Source organism: Mus caroli, chromosome 12 (genome assembly GCF_900094665.2).
Source record: "Mus caroli chromosome 12, CAROLI_EIJ_v1.1, whole genome shotgun sequence".
Lineage (NCBI taxonomy): Eukaryota > Metazoa > Chordata > Mammalia > Rodentia > Muridae > Mus > Mus caroli.
Window position 1 is genome coordinate 23445061 of NC_034581.1, and position 15200 is coordinate 23460260.

The following is a 15200-nucleotide window of genomic DNA, read 5'->3' on the forward strand; positions in this document are numbered from 1 at the left end:
ATAGGATGCATGGGATAATTTCAATATTTTTGTATCTGTGGAGGCCTGTTTTGTGACCAATTATATGGTCAGTTTTGGAGGAGGTCCCATGTGATGCTGAGAAGAAGGTATATCCTTTTGTTTTAGGATAAAATGTTCTGTAGATATCTACAAAATCCATTTGTTTCATAGCCTCTGTTAGTGTCCATGTGTCTCTGTTTAGTTTCTGTTTCCAGGATCTGTCCATTGGTGAGAGTGGGGTGTTGAAGTCTCCCACTATTATTGTGTGAGGTGCAATGTGTGCTTTGATTACTCTCTGTATGCAAGCTATCCTCTTGCAGGGAAGGTGCACAGAGGTCTGGCATTCAGATCTGCCTCCTGGCTGATGATGAAGGCCCCAAACAGGGCCTGTCCCAGAACATGTGTTGCCTCTGCAGTCTGAACGCTCACCTACACAGACTGATCTCCAAGGGACGAGGGACACAAGATGGCTTTCTCACCTGCTTTGGTGGTCAGAGACCTCCCAGGGCGGACACCTCTCCTCTGGCGGAAAAGGTGCCTGGATGTCTGGAGCCCAAAACAGGGTCTGTCCCAGAAGCTGTGTTGCTTCTGCAGTCTGCACTCTCACCTCCACAGATTGGTCTCTGAGGGACCCAGGACCTAATATGGCTCCCTCACCTGTTCAGGCAGTCAGAGCCCTCCTGGGTGGGCACCTCTTCTCTGGTGGGGAAGGTGCCTGGATGTCTGGAGCCCAAAATGGGGTCTGTCCCAGAAGCTGTGTAGCTTCTGCCTGAACCAGAAGCTGTGTTGCTTCTGTAGTCCACACTCTCACCTGTGCAGACTAGTCTCTGAGGGACCCAGGACCCAAGATGGCACCCTCACCTGCTCCGACAGTCAGAGCCCTCCTGGGCAGAACATCATAGTTTTTAACTTGATATATATGGCAGAAAATATAACAGCCATGGAAGCATTTCATTTAGTGATATCCACTCAGATAGATCACAGACCAATTACTTAAAATATTCAAAAGCTAAGTTTCCTCTAAGAACACAGTACTTTGGCCACTTACGATGGTGATGCCTACTTGTGCATGTGTGCACATGCATGCACATGGTGGTGTACGGGGGGGAAAGTGCATCAGCGAATATGCATGTGTGTATGAGCCAGAGGTCAACAACAGATGTCTTCCTCAACTGCTCTCCACCTTAGTCACTGAGATACTTACTGTCTGTCGCTGAACCTGAACTTACCTATTGTCTATTCTGGGTGATCAGTTAGTATCAGGGAAGCATCTGTCTCTTATCACCCCAGTGCTGGAATTACAGGCATGTGCCGTGGCACCAGGCTGCTTATGTGTGCTGGGAATTTAAATGCAGTTCTGCATGCTGGCTTGGCAAACAGTTTATAAGCTGAGCCAGATCTACTGCCTCTACTCTTAGATAATTTCATGTATTGTATTCAATTTTTACTCATCTCTCTTTTGTTGGTGCAGTTTGAACAATGATATTATAAGGAGCACAAATCCTACAGTTCATGATTATTTGGGGGTAATATTTTGTCTCTGTTATTATTGAAGCTGATACTATTATTACTTTTTTTGACCTCTTACCTAGTTTTATTGGACTACAGATATGAGGGAAAATTGTCTAATCAAGTCTTGCCTAGACTAGGTTGGTCAGTGGGCATGTCTGTAAGGGGTTTTATTGATTGTTAATCAACATAGGAAAACATATCTCATTGTTTGAGCAACACCACTCCCCAAGCAGGCAATCCTGAAGTTTGTAAGAGGAGAAAGCTGGTTTGGAGTAGGCAGGAACCAACAACTTATGTTTATTATCTCTCTTCTCTTGACTGCAGATTTGACAATTTACATTTCTGTCTTGACTTTATAGTAATGGGATGTAACCAGGAATTAAGAAGATGATGGTGCCAACTAAGAAGAAAAAGAGGAGGAGGAGGAGGAGGGGAAGGGGGAGGGGGAGGGGGAGGAGGAGGGGGGAGAAGGAAAAGGAGAATTGGGAAGGGAAAGGGGTAGGAAGAGGAAGAAGGAGGAGAAGAAGGAAGAAGAGGAAGAAGAGGAAGAAGAGGAGGAAGAAATAACTGTTAGGTTTCATTTTCTTTTGCCAGGTTATTTGTAAAAATAAATAGAATATGAAGAAGAATTTATGACTGAAGTTGTTTGACGTGAGCCTTTAATGTATTTTTTCCTGATTATTACTATTTAGAATTTTGAGATTTGGGGATGAACATGAGCTATATTCTCTGTAGTGAAACAAATATAGTAGTTCTATCTACTTAAAATACTCAATAGAGATCCAGTACTTTAAATAAAACATCATCAAGCCAGGCAGTAATGGAACATGCAGAGGCAGGTGATCTCTGAGTTTGAGGCCAGCCTGGTCTACAGAATGAGTTCCATGACAGCCAGGGCTACACAGAGAAATCCTCTCTCTAAACACCAGGAAAAAAAGAGAATCATCAACAACTATCTTCTCTCCAAAGACTCAAACAACTTGATACACAACAGTTTGGTGACCCCAACACCCAGTGCCTTTACAGAGTTCTTCACATCTCCTCAAAGTCTTCAGCATTTCTGCTGAGACTGAACTGCATATGGATGGTAACCACAATGGAGCCAGCTCTGTGCAGCCTGCCTTTTAGTTGCAAGACAATGGTGTCAACTGCGGAGACATGGGAACATTAAGTTTTACTTTATATTTTAATTGGTTGATTCTTGCTCGTTGAGGGGAAAGGATTGCTATTATTTATTACAGCAAATAAATTACGAAGTTCAAAATAGACATAACATTCTGTGTATTAGTATCCTTGACCTGAGTACTGTGTCGAAGATGAAGAGGGCAATTGCTTACACATGTCTGGTGTATTGAGATGTATTCAAGATGAAGACACTAATTTATGTTTTATCAGTCCATGTGTGAGGCTTCCAGACATTGACTGAGCTCTTCCTGACATGTAGACAAAAAATGAAAATTAAAGCTTGGGAGCTTCCAAAATTAGAGGTTGTAGATGAGATGGATCGTCAAAGACGGTGAAGCAACAGTGGGTAGGAAATTAAAAGAAAATGAGGAAAGATTGTCACCAAAGCTGAGGGCAAAATTGATTCCAGGAGGATGAAATCAACCAAGTCAAAAGCATTAAGAGATGAGGATGGACAATGTGTTATTCAATTTCACCTGATGCTGTTGGTTCTCAGGAGAAAGCAGATGAAATGGATGTGGGGAAAACCATAGCAGAAATGATTCCAAGGACCAGTCCTGGGATCTCATGCTCTGTTGTACAGCCTTCAAGTGCACCTGTGTTATAGACTGACTTCTTGTATAGCTCACTCTGTGCTTTTGCCTTGCTCCTGTTTATCCCACCGTTAGCATCACACACAGAAGTATTTCTGTAATCACAGCACTCTGGGAATTCAAGGTCAGTCTGACTACATACAGAAAGTTGGTCTCTAATAAATAAAACAAGGGAATCAAAATTTAAAAACCATTATCATTCAGGAGTTAAATTATTTTTGTTTGTTAATATTCAGGAGATGAAGAGCAGTCTTCAAAGACATGCTAAAATACTATCTGCTTTCTCAGGGCACCCGATCCACCCTAATATTGCCAAGGGATCACAGAGTCACCTTTTAACTGCTGGGTGTAATATTTTCTCAACATGACCAGTTGATCTCAGAACTTTTCCCATTCATCAGTCCATAAGCTGCTTTTGAAGGTGTTCCACATGCTAAACACTATTCTAACCTTGGAAGAGCTTTCTAGCAACAGTGTCAAATATTACTTCCTTTGGGGCTCATGGTTCACAGAAAGAACAAACTATGAATGTCATGCTAAGCTATCATGGAGTCTCTTTGATATGCAGAATGATGAGAAATGAGAAAAGGCTGCTGTAGTTCAGAGGGTGACCTCCGGACACAAGGGAGACCTCACAGCAGGGACTGTGCAGAGAACCAGTTCAAAGAACTCAGAGGGTTTGCCAGCAGAGAGCCAGGAGGGACACCAGCAGTTGGAACAGCTTGTGTAAAGTGCAAGGAGGGAGTGCCTTGGTGGAATGCAGCTGGAGGTGAGCTATGGAAGGAAGGCCTTTTTGCAACAGAGGCAGCAACTGAGAAATCTGGACATAAGTCTTATCCCTCCATTTTTTTAAATTTACATAATAACCATGAAGGAAAGGAATAGCTCTGTGAGGTTTTCACCTGTAGCCAAATGTTCAATGCCATCAAAACATCAAAAAATGAAAGTATGACTCTGGAGAGGAAGGAGTTGTCGTCTCATGTCCTCAGTTTGCAGAGTTGAATATTAAAGTGGACTTTGTGCTTCAGGAAGTGGTGGCCTCCCTAGGAGAACACCATTCCCATGAAGGATGCCCTATATCTCTCTTCAGAAGAGAAAGGGGGAGACACTGGTGCCAAGCTCCAGTTCCTAACCTCTTGTTTGGTTGCTGTTAGATTCTCTTGGAATCTAGTGTCAAAGTCCTGCATGTAACTGCTCCAATGGGCAGTGACAATTTTGGAGTTTTGGTTTCTTTAATGAATACAGAAATATTATAAGAACATGATTTCACTTTAATCCCTGTATGGGGATATGGGGTTGCTTTGGACTGTCCTCAGCAGCTGGCTATGATTTGCCTCATGCTCTAGCAGAAATATAGTTTTGCCAGCTGCAGATAGTTTCTGTGATTGTGTGACATTTGCAATTCTGGGAACTTTTCAGAGGGTATATAAATTCTAAGGCTCCAAGAGGAGTGGTGGGTAGTTGTTGGTCATTGGGGGGGGGGGGGTAGGGTGCTGGTTGCAGTTTTATAGTAGTTCTCAAAGAAGAAACAAAAGAAGAAAGAAATTAGATCTCTTTCTCTCTCTCTTTCTCTCCCTTCTATCCTTCTTTCTCTCCTATCTAGTGATAGGGGGTGAAACCAGGGTGATAAAGGGTGGCAAAAAAAGAACCAACAAAATAGCAAAGGCCAGCTATACCCCTGTCCTCTGCAGGAGAAAAGCAGAGCTTGCCGAAGGATGGTTCTTCAGGAGGTAACAGCACTAAAATCATCCTCAATAAAATGGTACAAACACAGGCAGAATTCCGGTTACTGTATCAGTGGTGGGGGCGGGGGCGGGGGCAGGTGGGTGAGATTTAGAGATAACTTTAGGAGTATGATCATGATAGAAAGTTGCTGATTTCTTAAATTAAAATTGTATTTAAGGTCTGGGAGACAGCTCCATTGATGAAGTGGCCGATGTTGAAGCATGGGGACTTGGGTTAAATCTCCTGAACACTCATAAATAGTGCATATTGTCATCCTTGAATTGGGAATATGAAAACAGATGGATCCCTGGGACTCACCAACTGGCTAGCCTGGTCTACTAAGAGTGTTCCAGCCCCATGTGGTAACATGGCTCCTGGAAAATGATGTCCAGGGTTTATCTCTGGTGCGGGTATCAACACTTTTATTTCAAATGGTAAGGAATTAGGATCCTGTTTTATTTTTAATCCAATGTACACATGGGTTTCAATAGTTTTTCATTGTTCACCCTTAAACATGAAACAGCCTTCTGTCTAAGAGTTAACAGCTTCCCAAAACATCTCCATCTTTCCTGTAGTGTATGATTGTTTTTTCAGACCTCTAGACTGTCTTATTTGTAATGTCCCTTTCTACATGGCTCTTGAGTTTCCCAGACAAGATGGCAAATGGCTTCCAGGAAGACTCTAGTGAATGAAGAAACTCCAGTTTGTATAGAACCTGCAGTTCTTTACTCACAGACTTATGGATTTCTGCCCTTTTGGTTCAGGTTCTCCAAATTTCTTGACAGTGAGTCTCTGAAATGATCTTATGGTAAGGCCATTAGCCCCTGGATGTAAAGTCTACCATTGAACTATCTACAGTTTTGTGTTAAGTGAGAACATATACCAAGACCCTATTTCTAAACAAAGTCACATATTGCATTCTTGTGGACAAGCTGGTAGATAGGACCCTAGTCCAAGTATTGAAATTCCATTCTTAAAGTTAGTATAGAAAAAGTTAAGTCAAGTAAACAGATATCTTAATTTGACAGTGAAAAGTGAATTTAGTCAAACTAATAAAAGCATCTTCTTCACTCTTGGAACATTATAGTCCATGTGTGCAAATGTGTGTGGACATGTGTATGGGCATATGTTTGCTTTTCAGAATCCAAGGATGTTTCTGATTGTAGTGTTATAGTATATGTCATAATCTATCACTGCAAGTCACAGATATTCTCAAATTTGTGAACACACCGCTACATTTTACATTGTTTTCATCACAACGTCATGAAGTGCAGCTGCAATCACCAAATGCATTCACCAGGAGTCCCATTTGAGCATGAGGTATGTGCAAGGCCATTTGTCATCTTGTCTGGGAAACTCAAGAGCCATGTAGAAAGGGACATTACTAATAAGAGAGTCTAGAGGTCTGAAAAAACAACCATACACTACAGGAAAGATGGAGATGTTTTGGGAAGCTCTTAACTCTTAGACAGAAGGCTGTTTCATGTTTAAAAGTGAACAATGAGGGCTGGTGAGATGACTCAGTGGTTAAGAACTCCGACTGCTCTTCTGAAGGTCCAGAGTTCAAATCCCAGCAACCACATGGTGGCTCACAACCATCCGTAACGAAATCTGATGCCCTCTTCTGGAGTACCTGAGGACAGCTACAGTGTACTTACATATAATAAATAAATAAATCTTTTTTTTTTTTTTTTTTTTGGTTTTTCGAGACAGGGTTTCTCTGTGTAGCCCTGGCTGTCCTGGCACTCACTTTGTAGACCAGGCTGGCNTGTAGACCAGGCTGGCCTCGAACTCAGAAATCCGCCTGCCTCTGCCTCCCGAGTGCTGGGATTAAAGGCGTGCGCCACCACGCCCGGCTAAATAAATAAATCTTAAAAAAAAAAAAAAGAGTGAACAATGAAAAACTATTGAAATCCTGGCATTGTGCATACAAAGTGTGGACAGAGAGGACTAGGTATTGGGCAAAGTGATAAAGACTTCCTGGACCAGGGAATTTGGAGAAGAAGCTGCATTGAGCCTCTGAGACAAGTCGAGGCTTCCATGGCCATCTTTGCAGCACTTTGAGACCTAAGCTAGATTTCCATGTTCCCTGGTGTCTGGTTCTGTTTCTGTCCCACTGGGTTATGTACATTTCCATTCTAAAACAATAGACCTCACCTTTGTGAAGCTGTCACTCGTTTCTTGCTCTTGCCCTTCTCATCAAGAATACCTGCACCAGAGATAAACCCTGGACATCATTTCCTAGGAGCCATGCTACCAAGTTGGGCTAGAACACTCTTAGTAGACCAGGCTTGTCAGCTTGTGAGCCTCAGGAATCCATCTGTTTTCACCTTTCTTATTCTGATTCCTTCCAAGTTTTCTGCTGGCTTTATAACCTCTGAAAATGTCTCAGTTCTCCAGTCCCTTTCTCTAGGAGGAATTGGTCTATCCAGGCATACCCAGGGATACCCAAGATTTCTTATCAACCCAAAACTAAGCCACCATTAGATCCTACCAATCTTTCCGATCCTTTAGGTCCATATCTTATGCTCTTCTTTGAACATCACGCCAGAATATCCCAATAATTGAGCAACATGTGAAATTCATTCAGAACATTAACTCCATCAAATGAAACCTTTGGTGATACAGAAGTATGAATAACAGGGTTTGAATAGATGGCCCAGAGACTATGATCACATATTTCTCTTGCAGATGATCCAAGTTCAAGTCCCAGTATCCATGTTGTGGGGCTCACAGCTGTCTGTAGCTCAGGCTCTGGAGGAAGTGATGTTCTCTTTACTTCTGCTATTATTGCACACATATGCACATATACTTACAGACACATAGAGAGACACTGCTTAAAAATAAAATAAATCTCTTAAAAGTGTAAGTGATGACATAGTACTACTTTAAAAACAGAAATCAAGATTGTATAGTGGCCATGATTCTTGAGTTTGAAAAAGAAAATGATGGAAAGAGATCATACCAAAATATTTGCTTCTTAGACTTAGTGTTTTAATTTAGATGAATGTCAATTATTTAACCATAGAGTGAAATACACAAAAATATTTTAATTTAACCCACACCTAATTAAGATAATTTTCTAGAATGCTTCCAGAGCCACAGGAGATACAAGGACACATAGGAGATACTTTCCTATGAAGGTCCTGAGTGGGTGATCATTGTATGGTCTCAAAAGAGAAATTTCATTTCTATTTTCTTTTAAACATTGGCAATTTTTAAGTATGAGAAAGTGTTGGGAAGCTGAAAATGTGTGCTTGCCCACAAAAGGTATTCATGTGTATGCCTGTGTATGGGTATTATTTTCTGCAATCAAACTTGGAGTGTTATAAGAACAAAACATAAATGTAAGAGGGGCCTGGGCCTACTGTGAAAGGCCCCTGGGTGAGCTGGGCTTTGGTGTATGCACCAAATCTGGAGCCCGCCACCTGATCTGCTCTCAATTTATTGGTGAAGGGAGTTCACCTTAAATAGCACCATTAACAAAGAAAATGATCAGTTGTTTCCTTTTTCTAGAACTGTTGCTGACAATTGTCTAATTCTTTCACCGTTATCTATAAACTAGAAGAGGGAGAGGTTGACAAAATGGTGTTAGGCTTTTTCTATCTTTAGTAGATTCCATTTCATTGCAAGGGATTTGGGGTAGAGACCTCAAGATGTCTTAAGTATTTTTATTTTATGGATACTATTTTGAAATATTGTTTAGAAATATAATTTTCTAAAAATATAATTTATACCAAAACATGATTATTAACCAGGGATTTGTAGAAGATATGCTATTATTTTTGAATGGCCATGTGTATGAAGTCTGTAATTCTGTTAAATGAAATGAGATATGAATAATAGTCACAATAAGAAAAGGAGCCGCATGGGGCCCTCGGTTCCATCCCTAGCACAGGAAATATAAAGTATAAATATCTGCCATGAAGCCATGGAGATAAGAATTTGTAAGATAGAAATGGTACCAGGGCCAGCAAGATGGGTCAGTGGGCAAATGTGCTTGCCACCAAGCCTAATGACCTCAATTTGATTTCTAGCACCTGCATGGTGGAAGGGGGTAGAACTAACTCTTCCAAGTTGTCCCCTGGTGGCCACACACATGGTAAAGCACACTCGCAGATGTGTATGCATGTCCATTCATATACACATACATACACATTGAAGGCACAAAATAAATAATAAGACCCAAGACAGTCATAATATTTTCCTTTTCAAGCCAGAAATTTTAGTTTTTCAGCCCTAGATAACTGTTTATTATAAATCTCTAAGTGCATCCTGGCATGGGAGGATGTTTGTATGTGCACAAACTGTTCAAATTCTCACTGAGCATCACACTCACAATAAAGGAAAATAAAACAAATAAAGACAATGAAGTGTCCCTGAAGATTATTGTTACCAAATTGCCCTTCAGAAACTCTCAAGGGGAGAAAAGTACTTCCAGGCTGGGGGACAAGCTCTTGCTCGGTACTGCTTGAGGAAGTGTGTGTAGCTGATGGTGACAAGGCAGAGGTTGTCTGTTTGGAAACCCAAATACAGATGTGCAACTCAGAGGCCTGAGAAGACGCTGGGTTTCCCTACTGTGAGCTGTGTGAATAAGAGCACTGCCTGTACACAAGTAAGAACTTAGATTGCTGATGTTGTATGCAATTAGTAACATCAAGGGAAAATGCAGTTTTATGCTTTATTGTATTTGGGAGAACTGAAGATTTGGATAGGGTACTAGTTTATCATGGCTGAGCATATGTGAATAACTGATCTCCATATTGTGACACTGTTTGTTGCAGCCTTGATTGAGGGAGTATGCCACTGGGGTGGCTGTTGAGGGTGCATAGTCAGACCTCACTTTGCTTCATGCTGGTGTTAAGGATGTGAGTGCTGAGCTTTTTGCTTTGGCCACCATGGCTGCCTTCCCACTCTGATGGACTCTCATCCCTCTGGGACTGTAAGCCAAATAAGCCATCTCTTCCAAAAGTTACCATGGTTCTTGTGTTTTATCACAGTAACAGAAAATTAATTGATGCAGTTACTCTAAGGTAAGACTAATAATTAAGTATCTAAATTTATCTTAGAATTATTATAGAATTAAAATCTTCTCAGATTCGTTTTCTAAGTCTCCGAATAAGAAATACTGAAGATTAAAAAGCACCACAGTAACACAGTGCACTCAAGTAAAACAACAGGAAAACTGCTGATGTTTTAAAACCAAGTTATTAGTCAATTTAGATAGCAAAGAGACTTGGTATATTATACATAACATGTAGTATCATTAAACCATTATCTTAGTTAGGGTTTTATTTCTGTGAGAGACTCTATGACCAAGGCAACTATTATGAAGGAAAACATTTAATTGGGGCTGGCTTGCAGGTTCAGAGGTTTAGTCCATTACCATCACAATGGGAAGAATGGCAGTATCCAGGCAGACATGGTGCTGGAGAAGGAGCTGAGAGTTCAACATCCTGATCTGAAGGTGGCAGGAAAGAGACTGGATTTCACACCACATGGAGCTTGGGCATATGTGAGACCTCTAAGCTTGCCTACACAGTGATGCACTTTCTCCAACAAGACCATACCAACTCCAACAAGGCCACACCTCCTAATAGCGCCACTCCTTAAGGTCAAGCATTTAAACACATGAATCTGTGGTGGCCATACCTATTCAAACCACCGTAACCATATATAATTTTACACCCTCTTTGAGGTTGTTAGAGAGACATTTTAAACTACTTTACGCATATGAGAACTGTAGCACGTATTTTCAGATTAATAAAAAGGAATGTACAAATCACATTTGATAGCAGCAAGGACTGTATTAGTCACCTCCACAGGAAAGCTTGCAGCAAGAGTCACGCCTGGGAAGTGCCTCTCAGTGCACTTCCTTTTCTACCAAGGATAACACTGGGAACAGTGGTTTTTCTAGGACAGGCAGGAGGGTGAGATTCGAAAGGACCTGGCATGTGTCTTGTTGGCATTAGATGTTTCTCTTTAACTGCTGGAGAATGCTTGAAGGATTTCAGGAAGAGGGAGAGGGACTGGCTGCTTTGCAAAGATTAGCTGCCCTGCATCCAATTACTCAGAACTGGCTTTTCTTTGATCAGGTATGTTTGCTTTGATTTTGAGCTAACAGCTGATCATTAAAAAGTGCTCATGATGTTTTTATTGCTGCTGATGAGGCAGCTCTTGGAAAATTCAAAAACTTTGTAAGCAGAAATACTACCTTGGAGAATGGGCTAGCGAAGGGCTTGCACAGTGGAGAACAGGTTAGCTTGCATGTTGGACAACAAGCTAGTGAAGATTTTGCATTGATCAAGGCTTGCTTCAGCTTCTTGCTTTTCTTGCTACTTCCTCTGGATGTGATCTGAGCCTCAGGACAGTGATGTAGAAATCCTAGAGTCTGAAGCTGTACTCAGTATAAAACCAGTCTCACCAGCCAGCAGCCATGTGACTACGGCAGGCTCTGAGCCTTCAGGTCCTCACTGTCCCCATTTCTGATGTGACCATCACGGTCCTGACACAGCCATATTAGACTGTGGGGGGATGCATATGCTGATAAACAGTTAGCCTGGTGACTTTGACCAGAGTCTATACTGACGTCTGCCCTGACTATCATTACTGTGTTGTAACTGTTTTTAGGGTGGTGAATTCCTTGTACTCAAACTTAAAATGAACTAATTTCAAAGTATAGGCTCTCCTATCATTTGTGTCTCAAATATATGGGCAATGCTCATGAGAGATATTAAAAGCAGCTGTTTTTCAGCTTTCTGGTGACCAGATCAAAGATGAGAGGGGGAATAACACTAACTTTGGAGTCTCAGCCATGCCTGTATCCTGATGCTTCCTAGTGTCTCATTCCTGACAATCTGCAGAGGTAGACTTGTGAGCCTTCTGTGGCTGTTTCACAGTGGGAGGTTCAGAAAGAATGGATCTACTGTGTGGGGAATGAGGGGGACATGCTGCTAGGGTTCATAGTGGGGAACTCCCGTTTGCCAGCAGAATAAGAAGGAGCTAGGTGCAAACATTTGGGAAGGTTTTGACAAGGGGGAAAAAGAGGAATATGTTCTACTTGCCTGAAAGGAGAGAGAATTTCACAATTCCTTCCTGGTATCAACAACAGCTCTTTCCTAATAATGATCAAAATAAGTTTCAAAAGTCTTAAGCATTAAAGATCCAAACATTCCATATCTACTTAATATTATTCCTTTGTCCGTCTCTCCTACCTGAACCTCTGCATGTACACACACACACACACACACACACACACACACACACACACAGAGAGAGAGAGAGGGACCTCAAATGTGCACACCATTGCTAAAGCGCTCCTGGAGTCAAGCACATAATTGTCACCAGTGTGTTAATTTTTCCCCTTAATTAAAGGCTTGAGGGTCAGCAAGACGAAAACAAATGAAGGAACTTGGGAAGAGTGAACATTCATGGAGCTTTGAATGTCAAAGGCGTGGTCTCTGCTGAATGAGCTCAGGGTCTTTATGAGGCAGAGGCAGATAAAGCCCCACTTTCCCCACAAAGTGAGCGTCTTCATGTTGAAAGCTTCAAAGAGGGAATATTAGGCACTTACAAACTTCTTTGTTCTTTTCTAAGAAAATAATTATGGCACAATTTATCCTAATTCAGATTTTAAGCCTTGATTAGAGATGTGCAATCTTACCTTCAAATAAAATATATAATTTTCTGCAGTGTGTGCATTCATTCACTCACTCTTCTCTCTAAATTACAGCAAATTGCTCCAATTTCAGTTCCTAACAGTGTGCATTTAGGCCACTCAGAAGCCAGCCTGCTCCTTCACCTATGTGCGTTCCACAATCACTAATAGAGAACGTCATTTTCATCAAGAGTGGTGAATTCTGCCACAGGCATTTGATCTTGGCACAGGAAGGAGACATGGAAGCAGCTGCTCCAGGAGGGCTTCTGGGGAGGCAGTTCTAGGGAGCTCCAACCTCTCTGGGTCTTTGTACAGCAGCTCCCTGCTTTACTCAGCTCTGCAGCAAACTGCTTTTGTCCAATAATGCTGTATTGAAATCAAAATGCAAAATGTAACGCTTGTGCATCTGTGAGGAGTCGGGAGCTGGTATTGGTACTTGGACAGTTTCAGGTTTGGAGATGCAGAATACTGTCCACACCCATCCCACAAGGAGAAGAGAGAGAGAGGCCATCAGACAAGTGTTCCTGCCCTATCCTCAAGACATAATGCTCTTTTGATTTTTTTTAAACAGTGGGATAATCATGTGACATGTTCTGCCATTATTGCCCAGTCTTAGGGTTGAGACTCAGGCTAGGATATTACTGATGAGTGGCAGAGCTAATATTTAAACTCAGAACTTGCACAGCAAAATCCACTATATAACCACCCAATTCCAGAAAGGAGAACCTAAAAGTTTGTGATCAGGTGGTAAGCAGCCGAATGGAAGCCTGGGGTTTCTGAGACCAGAAAGTGTTCCATTTACTACTAAACTGATCTCCTCTGCTTGGCTCAGGCTCATACTGAATGATATGGCTCTATTACATTCTTGCCTATATGGGTAGAAGAATTCACATGGTTTGTGATGAAGACACTGATTGTGGTGCTTAGGGATTTAGCTCATTGATAGGATGGCTGCCGTGGAAGTGCAAGACACTAGGCTTGTTCACTAGCACAGTGTGGGGAGAAAAGAAAACTAAAACAAACACAAGGAGAAAACACAAAAAGGCATGCCCCAAATCAGAAAAGGGAAGAAAAGAAAATCAAGGAAAACTTTCTTTGTGTATAAGAATATTTCTCAGTGGACTATCTCAACCACATGGCTTTAATTAACATATATTTTTAGCACATGTGTAGTAAGTTTACATGGCTTAAAATTCTAAGAGCATAAAATCGAAGAAAACAAAGTTCTCTACTCTTTTCTTTGGCACTCAAGATTCCCTCCTTATGTAGCCTTAAAATGAGTATGGTTGACCCCCATCTTGGGTTTTGGGTCTCGGGAACAGTAAAGTCCCGGAAGTCCTCAAGAGAATGTTGTAAGTAAAGCCCAGTGTATGAAATTGGCACAATAAGAGGCCAATAATAACAAGTAAATAAAATGTTTCAGATATAAATATTGTAAATAAATTATTTCAAACATATAACTTATTAATCTCTAGACTTTCCTGTTTCACTTTTTGGAACTCAGTTGACTCTAAGTAACCAAAACCACAGATCAGGAAGCCATGGATGGCGTACTCAATATCGGAAAAAATATGTCCATTTTATTTTATCATTTTACCCAGAGTGTGGGTATTAAAGATGCTAAAGTTATGACTAGTGGCCAAGAATGTGCTGATGTCACTTGGCAGTAGATCCTGGAACTCCCTTGTTCTTCTCCAGCATCTCAATATCCACATCTACAGATCTGTCATACTCTAATGGAGAGGACCTCCTGACTATATACAACCAGGAACACTGTCTGGGCCTTTGTATTTGGAATCGTGATAACTAAATTTTATTAGATACTATGCAATAAAATAAGGAGATGGATCCTACAATGAGATTCTGCTAGCATGGTTGACAGGACTCTGATAAGAATTTTGAAGCTGGTCTCTGTGAGGATCATATCAGTCTGTCTGCTCTGATCACGCGTGATGTAGTATCTTGTCTTCAAAATCTCAGTTAACATGTGACATAAAACTCAGTCCTAGTTGCTTCAGCAGTCAACTTGCTGTTTCCTAGAGTCATCTAAGGGAGTCCCAGTTGAGGAATTTCACAGATCACGCTTGCCTGTGGACATGTTTGTGAGGGATCATCTCAATTAACTTCTGACGTAGGAAGGGTTTATCCTCTGGTGGGTGGCACCATCTCAAATCAGGTGGCCCTAGACTGTATTAGAAAGCTACATGAGCCTCCAGTAAACCAAAACATAACCACCAAGCAAGAAGAAGGTCTTTGTGTCTTCTACTTTTGAGTCCTGACTTCCCTCAGTCTGGGACTGTGAACTGGGAGGTAAAAGCCAAGTTAAAGCCTTTTGTCAACAACTTGTATTTGGGCAATGTGTTTGTCAGGATAACAGAAAAAAAAAAAAACTTGACTTTTACCAACCTAAGAGCTAGGCCTTGTGTATTAGCAATTGTCTTAGTTAGGGTTTTACTGCTGTGAACAGACACCACGACCAAGGAAAGTCTTATTGAAAACAATATTTAATTGGGGCTGGCTTACAGGTT